Below are 21,843 nucleotides of genomic sequence, written 5' to 3'. Positions count from 1 at the left end.
TTGGGTACTACCCCAACCCAGCAGCCTTCTAGGAGATTAGTCAGGAAAAGTGCTCTGTACTTGACTCAGGCACAGTCACCCCTTTCCAGATGAGGGTGTGTGGGCCCTGAAATTCTTTCTTGGGGGAGGTTTTGATGTGAAATACTTAAAATTTTATCAAGGAAAACAGGGTAAGGGCCCTAAAGTGAACGTGAACCTCTGAAAACCTTTGTATTTACCAAAACATAAGACTAATACATGCAACAGAGAAAGCATGAAACATTTTTCATACCTTAAGTTCATAATAATAGGTCTTCCAATTTCTTTTTATTGAGAACTCATGAGGGTTGTAAGTTTGGCTTGCTTACAGCAGTATTCCCATTGCCTTCCACACTGTTTGGCGTATAACAGGGATGCAGCACAAATGTGCAGGAGGGAAGGTAGATGATGGGAGGATGAATGGGTGGATGATGGATGGGTTGGTCGATAGAGTTCTTGCCCCTCACTTACTAAAAATCCAGGCTCTCCTCTCACTATTTTACAGTGCTTGTGTTTGGCTTATATTTGGTTTACTTTGTGGTAGATAATATGCATACTAAGTCATTTCGTCCTGAGTCTTCCCCCTCCCAAATAGTCCATGCTTTTCTGATGCCCTCCATTCATTCAATAAATATTTATTGAGCACCTACTGAAACAGGTGCTGTTCTGGGTACCAGGGACACAGCATTAAACAAAACCAAACCCCTGTCTCTATGGGACTCACATCCTGATGGTGGGAGATAGTCATTACAGAATAAATGAATAAATGCATATGACTCCTCCTACCAGTACCCTCAGGAGCCCCAGAGTCAGAATAATAGGAATGCCTGGGATGAAACAGGCTTGGTATAACTATTATTGAACCTTTATTTTCCAAGCTATGTCCCTAGTATCCAGTCACAGCTGGACCTTGGCTCTTACCTTGATAACTACGTAAAAGGCATGCGCCCCCTGCCCCTTTCGTGCACATTGCAGAGCAAGTGCAAGTGTGGGTCTAGGCCCAAGTGTACTTCCCCATCTTCCCTTATCTCTTTCAAGGAGTCACTGCACAAACCTCTTCCTCCAGGCTATCTTTTCTACCTCTGCTTGCTATTCTCAACCTCTAAGTTCCTCTTTTCCTCATTATATCTAATAAGAATGACATGCAGTTGACTTACACTGACACATAAATATTCAGTGTTTCCCAAGAGAATAAATTATACGTGGTAAATTCACATAGCCAGGAAAATTTTAGGGCAGCTAGCTTAGGGGTGCGTTATTGTTTTTATGCATAAGGAGCACTGATTGTAAGCAGAGACCTTAGTCAGTAAGCAACTCTCTACGCTTATTGACTGGTCAAACCTCTGCCCCTCAGCAGTTATGTTGGATAATTCTTTCTTAGCTATTCTAAAATATTAGTGTTTCTGTATATATGTTAAAATAATTTTGTCCAGATCAGAAATAATAGGAATTGATTGGAATTACATTAAAATTTATCAGGATAAATGGCAAAGAAATTGAAATCGTCAAACATTTTATTCTTCTTGGGCCAACAATTAGTGTCCATGGAGGCAGCAATCAAGAAATCAAACAGTGTTTTGTGTTGGGCAGATCTGCTGCAAAGGACCTTTTTAAAGTGTTGTCCAGGCATGGACCAGTAACATGAAATTTGCCTCCAAAAATGGAAAGCGCTGAGAGACCGAAGAAAGAGGCGGGCAACACCAGGCTGGCAGCAAAGGAGTTTATTAGGGAGACCTACACACGAGGCAGGTTCTAGGTGGCCAGAGAACCAAGCAGATCTCCATGCTCTGCGGTGGGAGGGCAGAGGTTTTATAGTGGTGGTAGACAATAGTGGCTATAAGCCAGAGGCTTACATAAGGACAAACTCAGCAAACTGTAGTGAACTGGCAGACTGCAGGAGGGCGCTCATGTTCAGCCTCGCAAAGCCCATTTCCCCTTCAGTCCACCCTTCGAGGCCAGCTCCTACAATCTGGCACGTTCCCCCTATTGTGCCATAGTACAAGAGACCCCGTTCCTTCCCCACTGGAAGCATATAGAAAAGGGGTTGGCCAAGTGCCATGTAGTGCCTGCACATATGCAAGAGGCAGAGAAGGTTACTATGTGCCCAGAACAGGGAAGCCTTCCCTGATAAGGAGGAGGAGTCAGGAGAGAGAAGGCGACCCAATCCCCGGCCTCTTTATCAGAGAATGTTCTGGGCCCAAGGCCTTTATTTACACAGCCTGGGTGGGAGGCATAGAGGCAGACCATTCCCCCAACAAGTGCTAAAAAGCAGAGATGTCAGTTTGATGACTAAGGCGCACCTGACCCAAACCATGCTATTTTCAGTCACCTCATATGCATGAAAAAGGGGACAGTGAAACAGGAAGACGGAAGAAGTGACCCATTTGAATTGTAGTGCCGGCAAAGAATACTGAATATACCATGGACTTCCAGAGGAACAAGCAAATCTGCCTTGGAGAAAGTACAGCCAGAATGCTCCTGAGAATTGAGGATGGGCTATGGGCATATCATCAGGAAAGACCATTGCTAGAAAAGAACATCATGTTTGGTCAAGTAGAGGGTCAGTGAGAAGAGGTAGACACTTAATACGATGGATTGACACAGTGGCTGGGCTCAAACATAGAAACAATTGTGAGGTTGATGCAGTACCAGGCAGCGTTTCATTTTGTTGTACATAAGGTCACTATGTGTCAGAGACAACTCGACAGCACCTAACAACAACAAGAACTTATTAAAGTTATTATATGTTAATTTGGAGGAGATTGACACTTTTATGATACTCTTTTCCCATCCAGGAATATGATACGTCTCCACCATTTTTCTCGGTATTTTTTTATGACTCTTTCTAAGATTTTATTATTTTCTTGTAAGTCCTTACCCTTCCATTAAATTTATTCCTACGTACTTTCTAGTTTTTGTCACTCTTGTGCCTGGGTATACTTTTATCGATTCCTGCTTCTAAGTGGTTCTTGCTAATATTACAGCACTGGGCTGGGTAATATAGAGAAAAGCCATTGTTTTCTGAATATAATGTCTCATCACCTTACGAAATTGTCTGGTTAATGTTAATTTTTTTTACTAAAGCCTGCGTATGTAAAACCCATACCAAAACCCATTGCCGTCGAGTCAGTTCTGACTCATAGCGACCCTACAGAACAGAGTAGAACTGCCCCATAAGGTTTCCAAGGAGCAGTTGGTAGATTCAAACTGCCGACCTTTTGGTTAGCTGCCGTAACTCTTAACCACCATCCTGCCAAGGTTTCTTTTGCATGTATAGTCCTTTCAGTTGTAATTAAATGCTTTCATTTCTCTTAAAATATTTTTACCAACATATACTAGTTAATTTTATTATGGCATTCATTAGCTAGGACCAACAAAAAACTAAATAATAGAGGTGATAGCAAGTATCCTGTTTTCTTCCATTTTAGCAAATGACTTCTGTGTCTCCTCATTTGATATGGAGGTGGCTCTTGGTTTCTGGTGAATCATCTTTACCAGGCGGATGGTGTTTCATGATCCGCATAGCGTGGCCATACAGCACCCGTTCTGGCTGGTTGGTGCCATGCCAGGGTGGACTGGTTGTTCACTACTGCTGAGTTTTATCAGATGCCCCATGATTTTTCTCTTTAAGATGTTGCTATAGTAGCTGTGGGGTTGATAGGTTTTCTGGGTTTGAACTATCCTGTATTACTGGGATAAACCTCACTTTTGTTACTTATATTATTATGTTTATACAGCACTGGGTACAGGTTATTCATTTTCTTTAGAATCTTTGCTTCCATATTGACTACATAAAGATAGTCTGTAGTTTTCTTCCTTTTTTGTACTTTCGGGTTTCATCAAATCTAAGATACAGGTAGTTCCCAACTTACAACAGGGCTCCGTTCTGACGATGCTGTCGTAAGACAACTCTGACATAAGTTGAATTCCTTTTTTTTTTTTTCAGTTTTTATTGTTGTTGTCGCTAAGTGCCGTTGAGTCAGTTCTGATTCATAGCGACCCTGTGTACAACAGAACCAAACACTGCCCGGTCCTGTGCCATCCTCACAGTCGTCATGCTTGAGCCCGTTGTTGCAACCACCACATCAGTCCATCTTGTTGAGAGTCTTCCTCTTTTTTGCTGCCTTTCTACTTTTCCACGCGTGATGCCCTTCTTCAAGGACTGATCCCTCCTGACAACATGTCCAAAGTATGTGAGATGTAGTCTCACCATCCTTGCTTCTAAGGAACATTCTGGTTGTACTTCTCCCAAGACAGATTTGTTCTTTTGGCAGTCCATGGTATATTCAATATTCTTCTCCCAACACCATCATTCAAAGACGTCAGTTCTTCTCTGGTCTTCCTTCTTCATCGTCCAGCTTTCGCATGCATATGAGGTGATTGGAAACACCACGGCTTGGGTCAGACGTACCTTAGTCTTCGAGGTGACATCTTTACTTTTCAACACTTTAAACGTGTCTTTTGCAGCAGATTTGCCTGATGCAATGCATCGTTTGATTTCCTGACTGCTGGTTTCATGGATGCTGATTGTGGATCCAAGTAAAATGAAATCCTTGACAACTTCATTCTTTTCTCCATTTATCATGATGTTGCTTATTGGTCCAGTTGTGAGGATTTTTGTTTTCTTTATGTTGAGGTGGCTGTGGTTTTTGATCTTCATCAGTAAGTGCTTCAAGTCCTCTTCACTTCCAGCAAGGAAGGTTGTGTCATCTGCATATTGCAGGTTGTTAATGAGTCTTCCTCCAATTCTGATGCCCAATTCTTCTTCATATAGTCCAACTTCTTGTATTATTTGCTTAGCATACAGACTAAGATACAGTGTAAGGATACAACCCTGATGCACACCTTCCCTGACTTTGAACCACACAGTATCCCCTTGTTCATTTCAAACCACTGCCTCTTGATCTATGTACAGGTTCCCATGAGCACAATTAAGTGTTCTAGAATTCCCATTCTTTGCAATGTTATCCGTAATGTGTTATGATCCACACAGTCGAATGCCTTTGCATAGTCAATAAAACACAGGTAAACATCTTTCTGGTATTCTCTGCTTTCATCCAGAATCCATCAGACATCAGCAAGGATATCCCTGGTTCCACGTCCTCTTCTGAATCCAACTTGAATTTCTGGCAGTTCCTTGTCGATATCCTGCTGCAGCTGCTTTTGAATGATCTTCAGCAAAATTTTACTTGTGTGTGATATTAATGATAAAAATATTGTTCGATAATTTCCGCATTCAGTGGGATCACCCTTCTTGGGAATAGGCATAAATATGGATCTCTTCCAGTCGGTTGGCCAGGTAGCTCTCTTCCAAATTTCTTGGCATAGACGAGTGAGCACTTCCAGTGCTGCATCCATTTGTTGAAACATTTCAATTGGTATTCCGCCAAATCCTGGAGCCTCGTTTTTTGCCAGTGCCTTCAGTGCAGTTTGGACTTCTTCTTTCAGTACCATTGGTTCCTGATCATATGCTGCCCTCTGAAGTGGTTGAACATCAACCAGTTCTTTTTGGTATAGCGACTCTGTGTATTCCTTCCATCTTCCTTTGATGCTTCCTGCATCGTTTAATATTTTCCCTGTAGAACCCTTCAGTATTGCAACTGGAGGCTTGAATCTTTTCTTTAGTTCTTTCAGCTTGAGAAATGCTGAGCGTGTTCTTCCCTTTTGGTTTTCCATCTCCAGGTCTTTGCATATGTCATTATAATACTTTACTTTGTCTTCTGAAGCTGTCCTTTGAAATCTTCTGTTCAGTTCTTTTACTCCACCATTTCTTCCTTTCGCTTTAGCTACTTATTGCCTATTATCAGTATCTTTCTAAATCCTAACATTGAACATCTGAGAATGGTAACATCCGCAAATTACATGCTGCAACACTGCACCTAGCACATATTACTAGTGATAAGATGTACAGAAACAGGTGATGGTAAGTGCAGTTCATCATAGCTCACATAAGTCATAAGTCAGGGACTGCTTGCACTTTGACACTGGCACTCTGTGATCTTTCTAGAAGGTGGTTTTTATACAACTGTCTCATGCTGCCATCTGACTGCCAGTGTTTGTAAGATGCACTCTGATTTCAGAAATATTAAAATGTGGACTAACAGTGCCCAGCCACAACCATGACTGCCCTGACAGGGAGCACAACAGAGAACCCCTGAGGGAGCAGGAGATCAGTGGGATGCAGACCCCAAATTCTCACAAAAAGACCAGACTTAATGGTCTGACTGAGACTAGAGGAATCCCTGCGGTCATGGTCGCCAAACCTTCTGTTGGCCCAGGACCGGAACCATTCTCGAAGACAACTCATCAGACATGGAAGGGACTGGACAGTGGGTAGGAGAGAGATGCTGATGAAGAGTGAGCTACTTGTATTAGGGGGACACTTGAGACTGTGTTGGCATCTCCTGTCTGGAGAGGAGATGGGAGGGTGGAGAGGGTTAGAAACTGGCAAAACGGTCACGAAAGGAGAGACTGGAAGGAGGGAGCGGGCTGACTCATTAAGGGGAGAGTAAGCGGGAGTATGGAGTAAGGTGTGTATAAGCTTATATGTGACAGACTGACTTGATTTGTAGACATTCACTTAAAGCTCAATAAAAATTATTTTTAAAAAAATGTGGAATAACATATGTATCTTAAAAATCCATGAAATGGTGTTGAAAGTTGGCCTTAGAACTCAGCTGGACCTGGTGCCTTTCTTGATGATAAATCTGTAAATTCCTTCCATATTGGGTCACTTTAGAGTGGGTCATGTGTTCACTTGTACGTGATATTCTTTTAATGAGCCTTTTAACCTCTTCAGCATCTGTAGTTATGTCTTCTTATTTTTGAATACATATATTTTACCTTTCCCCTTTTTTCTATAGTTCACAAGGTTTTTAAAAATGTGGTTTATTGGACTGTTCTGACAACCAACTTTGAGTTCATTTATTCTCTTCAATATCATTTATTTCCACTTTTATGTTTAATTACTTATCCTACTTTTGGATACTTTTTTTGGTTTATTTTATTCTTTTCTCTTTTATTATGTGAATTCTGAGTTCATTTATTTTTAGTTTTTGTTTTTAAAAAAGAATGTGAAGTCGTGTTCCTCTAAATACAACATCAGCTTTATCCATGGTTTTTTTTTCTGTCTTTTTTCTTTTTTAACTTTTCAAGCCATGGGGTTTTTTTTTTTTTTTTTTTACAATATTATTGAGGTATAGGACCCCTGGTGGCACAGAGGTTAAAGCACTCAGCTGTTAACTGAAAGGTCAGTGGTTAGAACCTAGGAGCCACTCCAGCGGAAGAAGATGTGGCAATCTGCTTCTGTAAAGATTACAGCCATGAAACCCTATGGGGCAGTTCTACTCTGTCCTATAAGGTCCTTATGAGTTGGAATCAACTTGATGGCAGGGGGTTTGGTTTTTTTTTTTTTTTTTATTGAGGTATAATCTACTTACAATAAAATTCATGCATTTTAAGTGGAAATTTTATTTTAACACATGTATAGAGTTTGTGCAACTATCACTACAGTCTGGTTTTAGAATATTACCTTCTCCCGCAGAAGTTCCCTCGGTCTGTTTGCAGTCAGTCCCTGCTCCTGTTCCCAGCTCCAGGCTCCACTGATCTACCGTTTCTAGATTGGTTTTCTCTGATGTTCTTTTAAGTGCAGTCACACAGTACGCAGTCTTTTACATTGGATCTCATTTGGATGTTCGTATAAGTGCAGTCACACAGCATGTAGTCTTTTACATTTGATCTCATTTGGTGCAATGCTTTTGGGGTTCATCCATATTGTAGCAAGTATCAGTAGTTTGTTTCTTTTTAATGTTGAACAATATTCTTTTATACAGATATACCACATTTTGTTTATCTATTCACCAGCTTATGGACATTGGAGTTGTTGCCAGTTTTTGACTACTGTGAATTATGGTACAAATATTTGCATACAGGTCTTTGTGTAGACATATATTTTATTTCTCTTGGATAGATGCCTAGGAGTGGAGTTGCTGGTTTTGTGGTAAGTTTATGTTTAGCTTTTTAAGAAACTGCCAAACTGTTTTCCAAAGTGGCTGCCCCATTTTACATTTCCACTGGCAATGTATGAGGGTTCCAGTTTATCTCACTGTGGTTTTAATTTGCATTTCCCTAATGACTAGTGATATTAAGTATCTTTTCATGTGTTTACTAGCCATATATATGTCTCTTTTGATGAAATATCTATTCATATCTTTTGCCTATTTTTTAATTGGATTGTTTGTCTCGTTACTGAATTGTAACATTGTTTATATATTCTGAGTATGAGTCCTTTATCAGATACATGATTTGCAGATATTTTCTCCAATCTGACATTGTGTCGTTTGAAGCACAAAATTTTTGAATTTTGATGAAGTCCAGTTTATCAAGTTTTTCTTTCATGGGTCTTGCTTTTAGCATGGTATCTAAGAACTCTTTGCCTAACCTACCAAAACCAAAAAAAAATTTTTTCCCTGTGTTTTCTTCTAGAAGTTTTATAGTTTTAATTCTTATATTTAGGTCTGTGATCCACTTGAAGTTAAGTTTTGTGTATAATGTGAGGTAGGAGTCTAAATTCATCTTTTGGGTATAAATAGTTGTCCTAGCACCATTTGGAAACCCTGGTAGCACAGTGGTAAAGAGCTACGGCAGCTAATCAAAAGGTCAGCAGTTCAAATCCACCAGGCGCTCCTTGGAAACCATATGGGGCAGTTCTACTCTGTCCTGTAGGGCCACTATGAGTCAGAATCGACTCAACAGCAACAGGTTTGGTTTTTGGTTTTAGCACCATTTATTGCAAAGACTGTCCTTTCCCCCATTGAATTGTCTTGGCACCTTTGTCAAAAATCAGTTGACCATAAATGTAAGGATTTATTTATGGACTCTCAGTTCTCTTTGAAAGTAGCCTGTGTGTCACAAATGGTTTCCAGTTGCTGCTCATCCTGAGGTTGGCGGTTCAAACCCACCCAGCAGCTCCACAGAAGAAGGGCTTGGCGAACTGCTTCTGTAAAGATTACAGCCAAGAAAATCCTATGGAGCAGTTCTGCTTTGTAACACATGGCTTCACCATGAGTCAGAGCCTGACTCAACAGCAGCTAACGACAGCATTTCCCTTCCACTGACCTGTTATGCCTACCTTATGCCAGTACCACACAGTCTCTTTGTGGTACCTCATTATTGTTTTAATTTGCATTTCTGAGATGAAGTCAATTATCTTTTGAAATGTTTATTGGCGATTTTTCAATTGGATTGTCTGACATTTTTTAATTTCTTGTAATTGCTCTTTTTTTATCCTGGCTGTAAACTCTTTAGTATTTATATGTGTGTTCAAATACCTTTTTCTACTATAGTTTGTCTTTTTTGTTTTAGCCATTTTGGTTGGTATATAATGTTATCTCCTTCTGGCTTTAGTTTCTAGTTAATTGAAAACTAACCAAGTTGAGCATCCTTTCCTGTGTTTCTTGGCTATTTGGATACATTCCTTTTTGAAATGCCAGTTTAAAGCTTTGGGTCCATTTGTTTCTATTGGGTTGTTACATCTTTTTAAAATCAGATTTGCAGGAGCTCAGATATAAGTCCTTTGTAGACAACATGAATTGCAAATTTTCTCTACTCCATGTCTTGAATTTTTACTCTCAAAGATATAAATACTTTAAGAGTACTTTTTATGTCCTATTTGATAAATCTTTGCCTTCCACAAAGTAATGAAGGTGTGAGCCTACTTTTTTTTCTTAAAACTTTGCTGGACAGTCCATGTAGAATTGATTTTTGTGTCTGCTGTGATGTTAGAGGTCAAGATTCAGTTTTCCCAAACGGCTGTCCCTTTGGCATAGCACGCTTTGTTGAAAAGATCGTCCTTTGCCTGTTGCAGTGTCATCTTTGTCATGAATAAAGTGACTGTAAACATGTGGTTCTGTTTCTAGGCTCTATTTCGTTGATTGGTTTGTCTAACCTTGCATCAGTACAACACTATGACATCAAAATAGGTCCTGATATGTGGTAACATAATTCCCTCAGCTTTTTTTTCATAATTGCCTTGGCTCTTTTTATTTCCATATAAATTTTAGAATCAGCCATTTCCCTGAGAAGCCCTGGTTTCTTTTAGTGGGAAATGGTATTTCAAGACCACAGTCGGGGTACTGGGATGATCATTGCTTTTGGCATGGTCATTGTTTGCAGGCCTTTTCAGTGAACCAAACTAGAAAATATATTTTTCTGGGATATAGCTTGCCAGGAGTTCATATGGATACTTTCAATTCAAATTCAGAATTATTTTGATAGACACCTGGGTTGTTTCCGTCTTTTGTCTATTGTGAATAATGCCGCTCTGAAGATCGGTGTACAAGTATATCTTCGTGTTCCTGCTTTCAGTTCTTTTGAGTATATATACTGTCGTGGATTGAATTATGTCCCCCCAAAAATGTGTATATCAGTTTGGCTGGGCCATGATTCCCAGTATTGTATGGTTGTTGTCCTCCATTTTGTGATTGTAATTTTATGTTAAAGAGGATTAGGGTGGAATTATAACACCCTTACTAAGGTCACATCCCTGGTCCAACACCACAATTCAAAGGTGTCAGTTCTTCTTCGGTCTTCCTTATTCACTGTCCAGCTTTCACATGCATATGATATGATTGAAAATACCACGGCTTGGGTCAGGCGCACCTTAGTCTTCAGTGTGAAATCTTTGCTCTTCAACTCTTTGAAGAGGTTCTTTGCAGCAGATTTACCCAATGCAGTGCGTCTTTTGATTTCTTGACTGCTGCTTCCATGGGTGTTGATTGTGGATCCAAGTAAAATGAAATCCTTAACAACTTCAATCTTTTCTCCATTTATCATGACATTGCTCATTGGTCCAGTTGTGAGGATTTTTGCTTTCTTTATGTTGAGGCGTAATCCATACTGAAGGCTGTGGTCTTTGATCTTCATTAGTAAGTGCTTCAAGTCCTCTTCACTTTCAGCAAGCAAGGTTGTCTCATCTGCATAACACAGGTTGTTAGTGAGTCTTCCTCCAATCCTGATGCCCCATTCTTCTTCATATAGTCCAGCTTCTCGTCTTGTTTGCTTAGCATACAGATTGAATAGGTATGGTGAAAGAATACAGCCCTGACACACACCTTTCATGACCTTAAACCAATCAATATCCCCTTGTTCTGTCCAAACAAACGCCTCTTGATCTATGTAAAGTTTCCTCATGAGCACAATTAAGTGTTCTGGAATTCCCATTATTCACAGTGTTATCCATAGTTTGTTATGATCCACACAGTTGAATCTGCCTTTGCATAGTCAGTAAAACACAGGTAAACATCCTTCTGGTATTCTCTGCTTTCAGCCAGGATCCATCTGACATCAGCAATGATATCCCTGGTTCCACATCCTCTTCTGAAACGGGCCTGAATTTCTGGCAGTTCTCTGTCAATATCCTGCTCCAGCTGTTTTTGAATGATCTTCAGCAAAATTTTGCTTGCGTGTGATATTAATGATATTATTCTATAATTTGCACATTCGGTTGGATCACCTTTCTTGGGAATAGGCATAAATATGGATCTCTCCCTGTCAGTTGGCCAGGAAGCTGTCTTCCATATTTCTTGGCATAGATGAGTGAGCACTTCCAGCGCTGCATCCATTTGTTGAAACATCTCAACTGATATTCCATCAATTCCTGGAGCCTTGTTTTTCGCCAATGCCTTCAGAGCAGCTTGGACAAGAGATAAAAGGAAAGGGAAGCAAGCAGAGACCGGGGAACCTCATACCACCAAGAAAGCAGTGCCAGGAGCAGAGCGTGTCCTTTGAACTGGGGGTTCCTGTGAAGAGAAGCTCCTGCTCCAGGGGAATATTGACAAGAAGGACTTTCCTCCAGAGCTCACAGAGAGAAAGCCTTCCCCTGGAGCTGATGTCCTAAATTTGGACTTCTAGCCTACTAGAGTGTGAGAAATTAAGTTTCTCTTTGTTAAAGCCATGCACTTGTGGTATTTCTGTTATATCAACACTAGATGACTAAGACATATACCCAGGAGTGGAATTGCTGGGTCATATGGTAATTCCACATTTAACCCTTCGAGGAACTGCCAGACCATTTTCCATAGTGGCTGCACCATTTTATATTCTTACCAGCTGTGGACAAGGGTTCCAGTTTTTCCACATCCTCACCAACACTTGTTATTTTATGATAATAGCCACCCTAGTGGGTGCAAAGTAGTATCTCATTGTGGTTTCCCTCACGGAGCCTTAGTTCTACATGTAAGTATATACTTAACGGTCACCACCAGTTTTTATGCTCACATTTCTGCAGTTATTTTGGTCTTCTGAAGCTTGCTCTCCAGATTCCTGCTTCAAACTTGAAAGACTGTCTGGATAGAAAATCCTTGGCTCCATATATTCTTTTCCTGAGTACTCTAAGAATGCTGTTCCATTTCCTTTTGTCATAAAGCGTTGCTGTCAAAGTCTGATGTCAGTCGTTTCCTTCACCTCACACGGCACTTGATCTTTTTGCTTTGATGCCTAAATAATTTTTTGTTTTTAAGTCCAGTATTTCCAGAATATATTGTTTTGGGTTTATTTTCTACATATATGCTATGCTCTTTCAATATGTAGTACCAAATCTGTTTGGTTTTTATTTTTCAGGATTTTTTTTTTTTTTGTAATTTTTGGAATTAGTTCTGTTCCCTTCAGTTTTCTTCTTTGGGGGCTCTTATATGAATATTGGATATTTTTTGCCTGTTTTTATATTTCCTTATCTTTCTCTTCATTTCTTTTTTAATTTTTTTCTCTTTCACGTTCTATTCTTGTAAAGCATTTTATATTGTGCTTATTTGCTCTTATATTGTGCTTATTTGCTCTTATATTCCTTCTAGTTAGTCTTCATTTTTTTAATTATTTTTTACTTTTAGTTCTTTACAGAGTTGTTACCTTTTTCTGAGCTGTTACCTTTTTGTGAGTTTTTTTATTAAAGGTTCCTGAGGTCCCTTTACACTATCAATCCTTTAATGTCTTTTGGCTCATCTTGAAAATACCAGGTTACAGTTTTTAATGTCTGTAACAGGATGTCTTTCTGGCCTACCTTTGTTGTCTGCAGAGATGCTATTCTCTTCCTTAGTCTCTTTTTTTCTTACACTAACTTTGTATGGGGCTTGACTTTGATCCCTTCCTGCTCCTCATGTATATGTAAATTGGAAAAGAGGGACTTGGGTTTTAGAGCTCTATCTCTGTTATTTTTACAAAATTTTCAAAAAAGGTGGCAACTCACCTTCTGAGCTCCCCAATTCAATTCTCTTCCCCTGCTTGTATGTGATCCTTCTTTTCCATTTCCTCTCTTGCTCCTCTCCTTTTCACTTTGTAGTCTCTTCATTCTATCAGCCTTTTCTTTCAGTTGTGGCCTAGTTAAGGAGGGGAACTTAGGCTGCTGAGTTTTGACAGTTCATGGGGCCCAGACTTATGCCAGCCTCTTCAGACTTCACTGTGGACTCCTGGCACTCCTGTTGGAGGGAACAGACTCCTTCCATGTTCAGCTGCTGTTCTCAGTTGGGTTCACCGAGCTTTCTGAGTGAGAACCTGCTGGAGTTCTCAGGAGTGTTGACGTCCTGCTGCTTCTCTCTGCCTTCTCCCTCACTGACACTGACACCGCACACGTCTTGTCGCCGTTGGTAGTTTATCCCCCTATGTTTACATTCTGGGCTTCGTGAGAATTCATATTCACTGAGTTTTGTGTAAGTGTTGTCCACGGGCTTTTTTTGGTTTTGCCATTTTGTTTGTCCTGATTTTCTGTAGGAAGTTGGAGAGATTAAAAAACTGCCTCTGCTACCATCTTCTTACAATCTCCTTGGTGTTGTGTATGTGAATTCCAACCTTTTTTTAATCCTACATAACATTATTATTGTTTTAGTCTGTCAGTGATCATTTAGATTTACCCACTTATTTTCAACTTTATTCTTCATTCCTTTTTTGCATCTGAGACTTTTCATCTGCAGTCATTTTCCTTCTATTTAAATACATTCTTTAGAACTTTCTTTTATAAAGGACTGTTGCTGTTAGGTGCCTTTCAGTCGGCTCCAACTCATCGTGACCCCATCTACAACAAAATGAAATGTTGCCCATTCCTGCACCATTGTCACAGTCATTACTGTGTTTGAGCCTATTGTTACAGCCACTATGTCAATCCATCTCATTAAGGGTTTTCCTCTTTTTGGCTGACCCTCTATTTTGCCAAGTATCATGTCCTTCTCCAGGGATTGGTCCCTCCCAATAACATACCCAAAGTAAATGAGACAAAATCTCACAATCCTCACTGCTAAGGAGCATTCTGACTGTACTTCCTCCAAGACAGATTTGTTCATTCTTCTGGCAGTCCATGGGATATTCAATATTCTTCACCAGTACCATAATTCAAGTGTATCAATTCTTCTTCCATCTTCCTTATTCACTGTCCAGCTTTCACATGCATATGAGGCGGTTGAAAATACCAGGGCTCGGGTCAGGTGCACCTTAGACCTCAAAGTGAAATCTTTGCTTTTGAACACTTTGAAGAGGTCTTTCACAGCGGATTTGTCCAATGCAAGACATCATTTGATTTCTTGACTGTTGCTTCCGTGAGCATTGATTGTGGATCCAAGAAAATGAAATCCTTAACAACTTCAATCTTTTCTCCATTTGTCATGATGTTGCTTATCGGTCCAGTGGTGAGGATTTTTGTTTTCTTTATGTTGAGGTCTTTATGTATGAATCTAGGAAAATTGGAAGTCATGAGAAACAAAATGGAACACAAAGATTGATATCCTAGGCATTACTGAGCTGAAAGGATTTGTATGGGTCGTTTTAAATCAGACAATAATATGGTCTGCTATGCCGGAAATGACAAATTGAAGAGGAATGGCTTGCATTCATCATCGAAAAGAACTTCCCAAGACCTATCCTAAAGTACAGCACTGTTAGTGATAGGGTAGTATCCATACACCTACAAGGAAGATCAACTAATACAAATATTATTAAAATTTACGCACCAACCACTAATGCCAAAGTTGAAGAAGTTGAAAATTTTTACCAACTTCTGCAGTCTGAAATTGATCAAACAAGCAATCAAGGTGCATTGATAATGACTGGTGATAGGAATGCGAAAGTTGGAAACCAAAAAGGAAGATCAGTAGATGGAAAATATGGCCATGGTAATAGAAAGGACTCCAGAGATCGCATTATAGGATTTTGTAAGACCAATGACTTATTCATTGCAAATACTTTTTTCAACAACATAAAAGGCAACTATACATGTGGGCCTACCAGATGGAATATGCAGGAATCAAATTGACTACATCTGTGGAAAGAGACCATGGAGAAGCTCAATATTACCAGTCAAGACAAAGCCAGGGGCCAACTGTGGAATACACCAGCAATCGCTCATATGCAAGTTCAGGCTGAAGCTGAAGAAAATCAGAACAGGTCCACGAGAGCCAAAATACAACCGTGAGTATATCCCGCCTGGATTTAGAGACCGTCTCAAGAATAGATTTGACGCATTGAGCACTAATGACCAAAGACCAGACAGGTTGTGGGATGACACGAAGTACATCATACGTGAAGAAAGCAAAAGGTCATTAAAAAGAAGGAAAAGATAGAAAAGACCAAAATCGATGTCAGAAGAGACTCTAAAACTTGCTCTTGAACATACAGCAGCTAAAGCAAATAGAAGAAATGATGAAGTAAAAGAGGTCAACAGAAGATTTCAGAGGGTGGCTTGAGAAAGCAAAGTAAAGTATCAAAATGAAATGTGCAGAGACCTAGAGTTAGAAAATCGAAAAGTAAGAACACGCCCGGCCTTTCTCAAGCTTAAAAAACTAAAGAAAAAACCCAGGCTTTGAGTTGCAATATTGAAGGATTCTTTGGGCAAAATATTGAACGATGCAGAAAGCATCAAAAGAAGATGGAAGGAATACACAGAGTCATTGTACCAAAAAGAATTGGTTGACATTCATCCATTTCAGGAGGAAGCATGTGATCAAGAACTGATGGTATTGAAGGAAGAAAGTGAAGCTACACTGAAGGCATTGGTGAAAAACAAGGCTCCAGGAATTGATGGAATACCAACTGAGATGTTTCAGCAAATGGACGCAGCGCTGGAGTCGTTCATTTGTGTATGCCAAGAAATTTGGAAGACAGCTACCTAGCCAATCGACCGGAAGAGGTCCATATTTGTGCCCATCCCAAAGAAAGATGATCCAACAGAACGCAGAAATTATCGAATAATATCATTAACATCACATGCAAGTAAAATTTTGCTGAATTCCAGAGTGGTTGCAGCAGTATATCGACTGGGAACTGCCAGAAATTCAAGCCTGATTGAGAAGAGCATGTGGAATGAAGGATATCATTGTTGATATCAGATGGATCTTGGATGGAAGCAGAGAATACCAGAAAGATGTTTACCTGTGTTTTATTGACTATGCAAAGGTATTCGACTGTGTGGATAACATTGCAAAGAATGGGAATTCCAGAACACTTAATTGTGCTCATGGGGATCCTGTACATAGACCAGGAGATAGTCGTTCAAACAGAACAAGAGGTGGTTTAAAGTCAGGAAAGATGTATCAGGGTTGTAGACGCTCACTATACTTATTCAATCTGTATGCTGAGCAGATGTTTGGAGAAACTGGACTATATGAAGATCTCTGCATCAGGATTGGGGGAAGAGTTATTAACAACCTGCTTATGCAGATGGCACAACCTTGCTTGCCGAAAGTGAAAAGGACTTGAAGCACTTACTGGTGAAGGTCGAAGACCACAGCCTTCAGTATGGATTACACCTCAACATAAAACAGAAATCCTCACAGCTGGACCAGTAGGCAACAGCGTGATAAAGAGAGAAAAGATTGAAGTTGTCAAGGATTTCATTTTACTTGGATGCACAATCAACACCCATGGAAGCAGCAGTCAAGAAATCAAACACTGTATTGCATCGGGCAAATCTGCTGCAAAAGACCTTTTAAAGTGTTGGAAAGCAAAGATGTCACTCTGAGAACTAAAGTGCACCTGGCCCAAGCCATGGTATTTTCAGTCGCTTCGTATACATGCAAAAGCTGAACAAGGAATAAGGAAGACCGAAGCGGACTTGACACCTTTGAGTTACGGTGTTGGTAAAGAACACTGAAGAGTGCACGGACTTCCAGAAGAACGAACAAATCTGTCTTGGAAGAAGTACAGCCAGAATGTTCCTCGTATGCAAGGATAGTGAGACTTTGTCTCACATACTTTGGACATGTTATCAAGAGGGGCCAGTCCTTGTAGAAGGACATCATGCTTGGTCAAGTAGAAAAGGATCTGTGGAAAACCCTTAACAAGGTGGACTGACACAGTGACTGCGACAGTGGGCTCAAGCCTGGCAGCAACTGTGAGGCTGTCGCCGGACCGGGCAGTGTTGCGTTCTGTTGTACGTGGGGTCTCTATGAGTCAGAATCAACGCGACAACACCTAACAACAACAGTGTTGAGGTCTACTGGTAGCAAAATCTCCATTTGTTCGTTTGTTTAAAAAAAATACTATTTTCCCCATTCTTGAAAAATATTTTCACTGAGTATCAAATTCTAGGTTAAGAGTTATTTTTCTTCAGTATGATGAAGATAATCCTTTAATTGTCTTTTGACTTCCAGTAATGTTGAGAAGCCAGAGTCATTCTTCATAGGTTATGTGTGTGTTTGTGTTTTCTGGACACTTTTCAGGTTTTTGTTTATCACATTGTGTTTTTAGTAATTCCACTGCTAGATGTCCAAGTGTACCCTTCTTTATCCTTTTTGGGATTCATTTAGTATCTTGAGTCTGTGGATCATTGTATTTCATCAGTTGTAGAAAATTCTCAGCTATTAACTTTCAGTTATCTCTACTTCAGTCTTTTTTAAAGAAAAGACTCTAATAAGAACATTTCTTGGACTTTCTCATTTTCTGTTTTTATTTAATTCTCATCTATAATTTTCAACCTTTATGTGACTTACCATGCTTTATTCTAGATCAGAGTTTCAAGCTATCTTTGGTAAAGGACCATTTGTTTCAGTTTTTAATTTTCAATTCATCACAGATTGCTACTTTCATAAAATATAATAAAAATAAATTTCTATAAAAATGAAATACGGAACATAAACTCAGATGTTTTCATTGTAATCAGTAGACGTAAAATTACCCTGTTAAAATACCATCAAAGGTTCTAAACACTTATTCCCAATTTCTGTTACCTTGTATAGACTCTTCAGCTTGGTTTAATGTGTGTGAAGCCCATATATTGAGCTGTTAATTTCAGATATTATTTTTTTCATTTCTAAAGGTTCTATTTGGTTCTTTTTAAAATCTGTAACATCTTTCTTTAGTATTTTCCTATTTTTAGATATTATCAAATTGTCATTCTTTATACATAACAAGTACAGGCATTTTATAATCTGTCAGGTAATACCAGTATGTGAAATTTTATGATGTCTTATTTCCTTGTGTACTTGATTATTTTTTATTGTATTTTTATTGTCTTTGTGATTCAAATAATATGGATTAGTTTGATACCTAGACTTTCTTTTAACAGTGTTTTTGCCTCTCCCAGCCACTTGGGGGCACTACCAGCCTGGGAACACTTTAAACCACAACACAGACTTGTTAAATTAGCAAGCCAGCTGTCCTGTAAAATACCCCACCAACCGACGACGGCAGTGGGGGGTTGTTTTTTTTTTAAGTCCCGATATGGAGCCCTGGTGGTGCAGTGGTTAAGAGCTCAGCTGCTACCCAAAAGGTTGGCAGTTTGAACCCACCAGCTGCTCCTTGGAAACCCTACGGGGCAGTTCTACTTTATATATTGGGTTGAGTATGAGTCAGAAGTGACTCGATGGCCACGGGTTTGGTCTTCAGGTTTTTATTCCCGATATTTCCTGCCAGTGGAAAACTTTATTTGGGCTGGGATACATCAGAGGCGATGCTGTATAACCCAGGAGAAAGTGTCACCGTTGTGGGAGATAACACGATATCTGGTTGACTTCTCAGAAGTGATGCCCCATTCTTTTCATTGTTGTAAAGATATGTATGGACAATTTGGGTGGTGCGGACAGTTAAGCTTTCAACTACTAAACGAAAGGTTGGTGGTTTGAACCCACCTGGAGATGTTTCGGAAGACAGGCCTGGCGACCTGCTACTGAAAAGTCACGGCCTTCAAAACCTTATGGAGCATTTTTACTCTGACACTGATGGGGTCGCCATGAGTCAGAGTCAATGACAACGAACAACAAAGATACATGTAACACATTTGCCAAGTCAACATTTTTTTCACGTGTACAAGGTAGTGATATCAATTACATTAATCGTGTTGTGCAACCATCACCCGTAATCATTGTCAGATTTCCCATCGCCATAAACAGGAACTCACTGCTTCCTAAACAAGGACTCCCACTTTCCCCCTCGCTCCCACCCCTGGTAACCACTAATAAAGCTTTGGCCTCTGTACCTTTGCCTGTTCTATATATTTTTATATAAGTGAGATCATACAATATTTGTTCTTTTATAATTTGTCTTTCGTAAAAGAAATACAGCCAGAATGCCCCTTAGAAGGAAGGATGGCGAGACTTCATCGTACGTACTTTGGACATGTTATCAGGAGGGACCAGTCCCTGCAGAAGGACATCATATTTAGTAAAGTAGAGGGTCAGGGAAAAAGAGGAAGGCCCTCAACAAGATGGATTGACACAGTAGTTGCAATGATGGGCTCAAACGCAGCAACGATTGTGAAGATGGTGCAGGACCACGCAGTGTTTCATTCTGTTGTACATAGGTCACTACAAGTAGGAGCCGAGTCAGTGACACCTAGCAAAAACATAATGGACTTACTTCACTGAGCGTAATGTTTTCAAGGTTCGTCCATATTGTAGCATGTATCGGGACTTCACTGTGAGTTAGAATTAACTTGATGGCGGTGGGTGTTTTTTTTTCCAATTGCAACTCAAGGCGACCCCATGTGTTTCAGAGTAGAACTGCACTCCGTAAGGTTTTCAATGGCTTTTTTTTTTTTTAATTGTGTTTTAGATGAAGGTTTACAGAGCAGGTTAGTTTCTCATTAAACAGCTAATACACACATTATTTAGTGACATTGGTTCCCAACCCCACGATGTGTCAACACTCTCCCCTTCTCGACGTTGGGTTCCCCATTTCCATTCATCCAGCTTTCCTGTCTCCTCCTGCCTTTTCGTCCTTGCCCCTGGGCTAATGTGCCCATTTCGTCCCGTATACGTGGTTCAGCTATGTGTATTATTGTTTTAGGGGCTTATCTAATCTTTGTCTGAAGGGTGAACTACAGGAGTGACTTCAGTACTGAGTTAAAAGGGTGTCTGGGGACCATATTCTCAGGTTTTTTCAGTCTCTATCAGACCAGTAAGTCTGGTTTTTTTTTGTGTGTGTGTGAGTTTGAATTTTGTTCTGCAGTTTTCTCCTGCTCCATCTGGGACCCTCTATTGTGATCCTGATCATAGCAGTCAGTGGTGGTAGCTGTATACCGTCTAGTTGTGCTGGACTCAGTCTGGTGGAGGTTGTGGTAGTTGTGGTCCGTTAGTCCTTTGGGCTAATCTTTCCCTTGTGTATTTGGTTTTCTTCATTCTCCCTTGCCCCAGATGGGATGAGGCCAGTAGATGTATCTTAGATGGCCAGTCACAAGCTTTTAAGACCCCAGACACTACTCACCAAAGTAGGGTGCAGAATATTTTCTTTATAAACTATGTTATACCGATTGAGCTAGATGTCCCCCAAGACCCAGGTTTGGTTTTTGTGTTTGTTTGTTTTTCTGTGCATCAGGACTTCATTTCTCTTTATGGCTAAATAATATTTCATTGTGTATACATACCACATCTTGTTCAGCCATTCATCTGTTGACAGACATTTGGGTTGTTTTCACCTTTTGACTATTGTGAGTAGTGCTGCTATGAACATATTGGTATGTGGTACTACATTTTACCACTGTGTTAGGGTGCTGACAGAGTGAATTGATCATCCTGCTGTACAATTACATGTTTCCCTTTGCAACTCGATGTACTAGTGATACTCGGAAGGTATTTTGGCATCCTGCAAATGTCGTTCCCCGTCGACCATATGCTAGTGCTTTAAACACCGCTCGATAATCCTTGCCTGAGTCAGTCATCTCATTCAGGATTTCATCATTTAAGCTGGCATTCTTCTGATGGCCAACAAAAAGAAAAAAGAGTTTTTCTTTTTTTCCGACTGGAGATAAATTTGGTTATCCTGAAACATAGCTCTTAACTGGAAAGGCAGAATAAGCTTAATTCTTTACCTTTTAGTTACCACTTTTCCTTAAACGGTGGCAACTTAAGTTTTCTTTCTGGCTTGCTCTTTTTTATGTGTGTGTGTGTGTGTGTGTGTGTATATATAATTTCATTTATTTCATTGTGGTCTTTGAGAATATACACAGCAAAACATACACCAATTCACCAGTTTCTACGTGTACCATTTAGTGTCTCTGATTACGTTCTTGGAGTCATGCAGCCATTCTCACCTTCCTTTTCTGACTTGTTCCTCCCTCATTAACATATATTCACTGCCCCGTAAGATTCTGATCTAATCTTTTGAGTTGCTGTTGTCAATTTGATTCCATGTAGATAGTTCTTAAAAGAGCATAATGCTCAAGGCAGACCTTTTTTATATTTAAGCTATTGTTTGGTTTTAAGATAACTTCAGGGGATATTTTTGGTTTAAGGTTTCAAGATTATCTCAGGGCAGTACTTTCAGGGGTTCATTCGACCTTCACAGCTCCAGGAAGTCTGAGGTCCATGAGAATGTGAAATTCTGTTCTGTATTTCCCTCCTTTTGATCGGGATT

General features: G+C 39.9%; 1 protein-coding gene across 4 annotated transcripts in view; it reads left to right on the top strand.

Annotated features, from left to right (window-relative positions):
- Positions 1 to 21,843, top strand: part of PPP2R5C (protein phosphatase 2 regulatory subunit B'gamma) — a 178,552-nt gene that overhangs the window by 42,005 nt on the left and 114,704 nt on the right. The gene's annotated exons all lie outside the window — the stretch shown is intronic.

Source organism: Loxodonta africana, chromosome 10, assembly GCF_030014295.1.
Source record: "Loxodonta africana isolate mLoxAfr1 chromosome 10, mLoxAfr1.hap2, whole genome shotgun sequence".
In the NCBI taxonomy this organism is placed as follows: Eukaryota; Metazoa; Chordata; class Mammalia; order Proboscidea; family Elephantidae; genus Loxodonta; species Loxodonta africana.
This window is presented reverse-complemented; position numbering and strand designations above follow the sequence as displayed.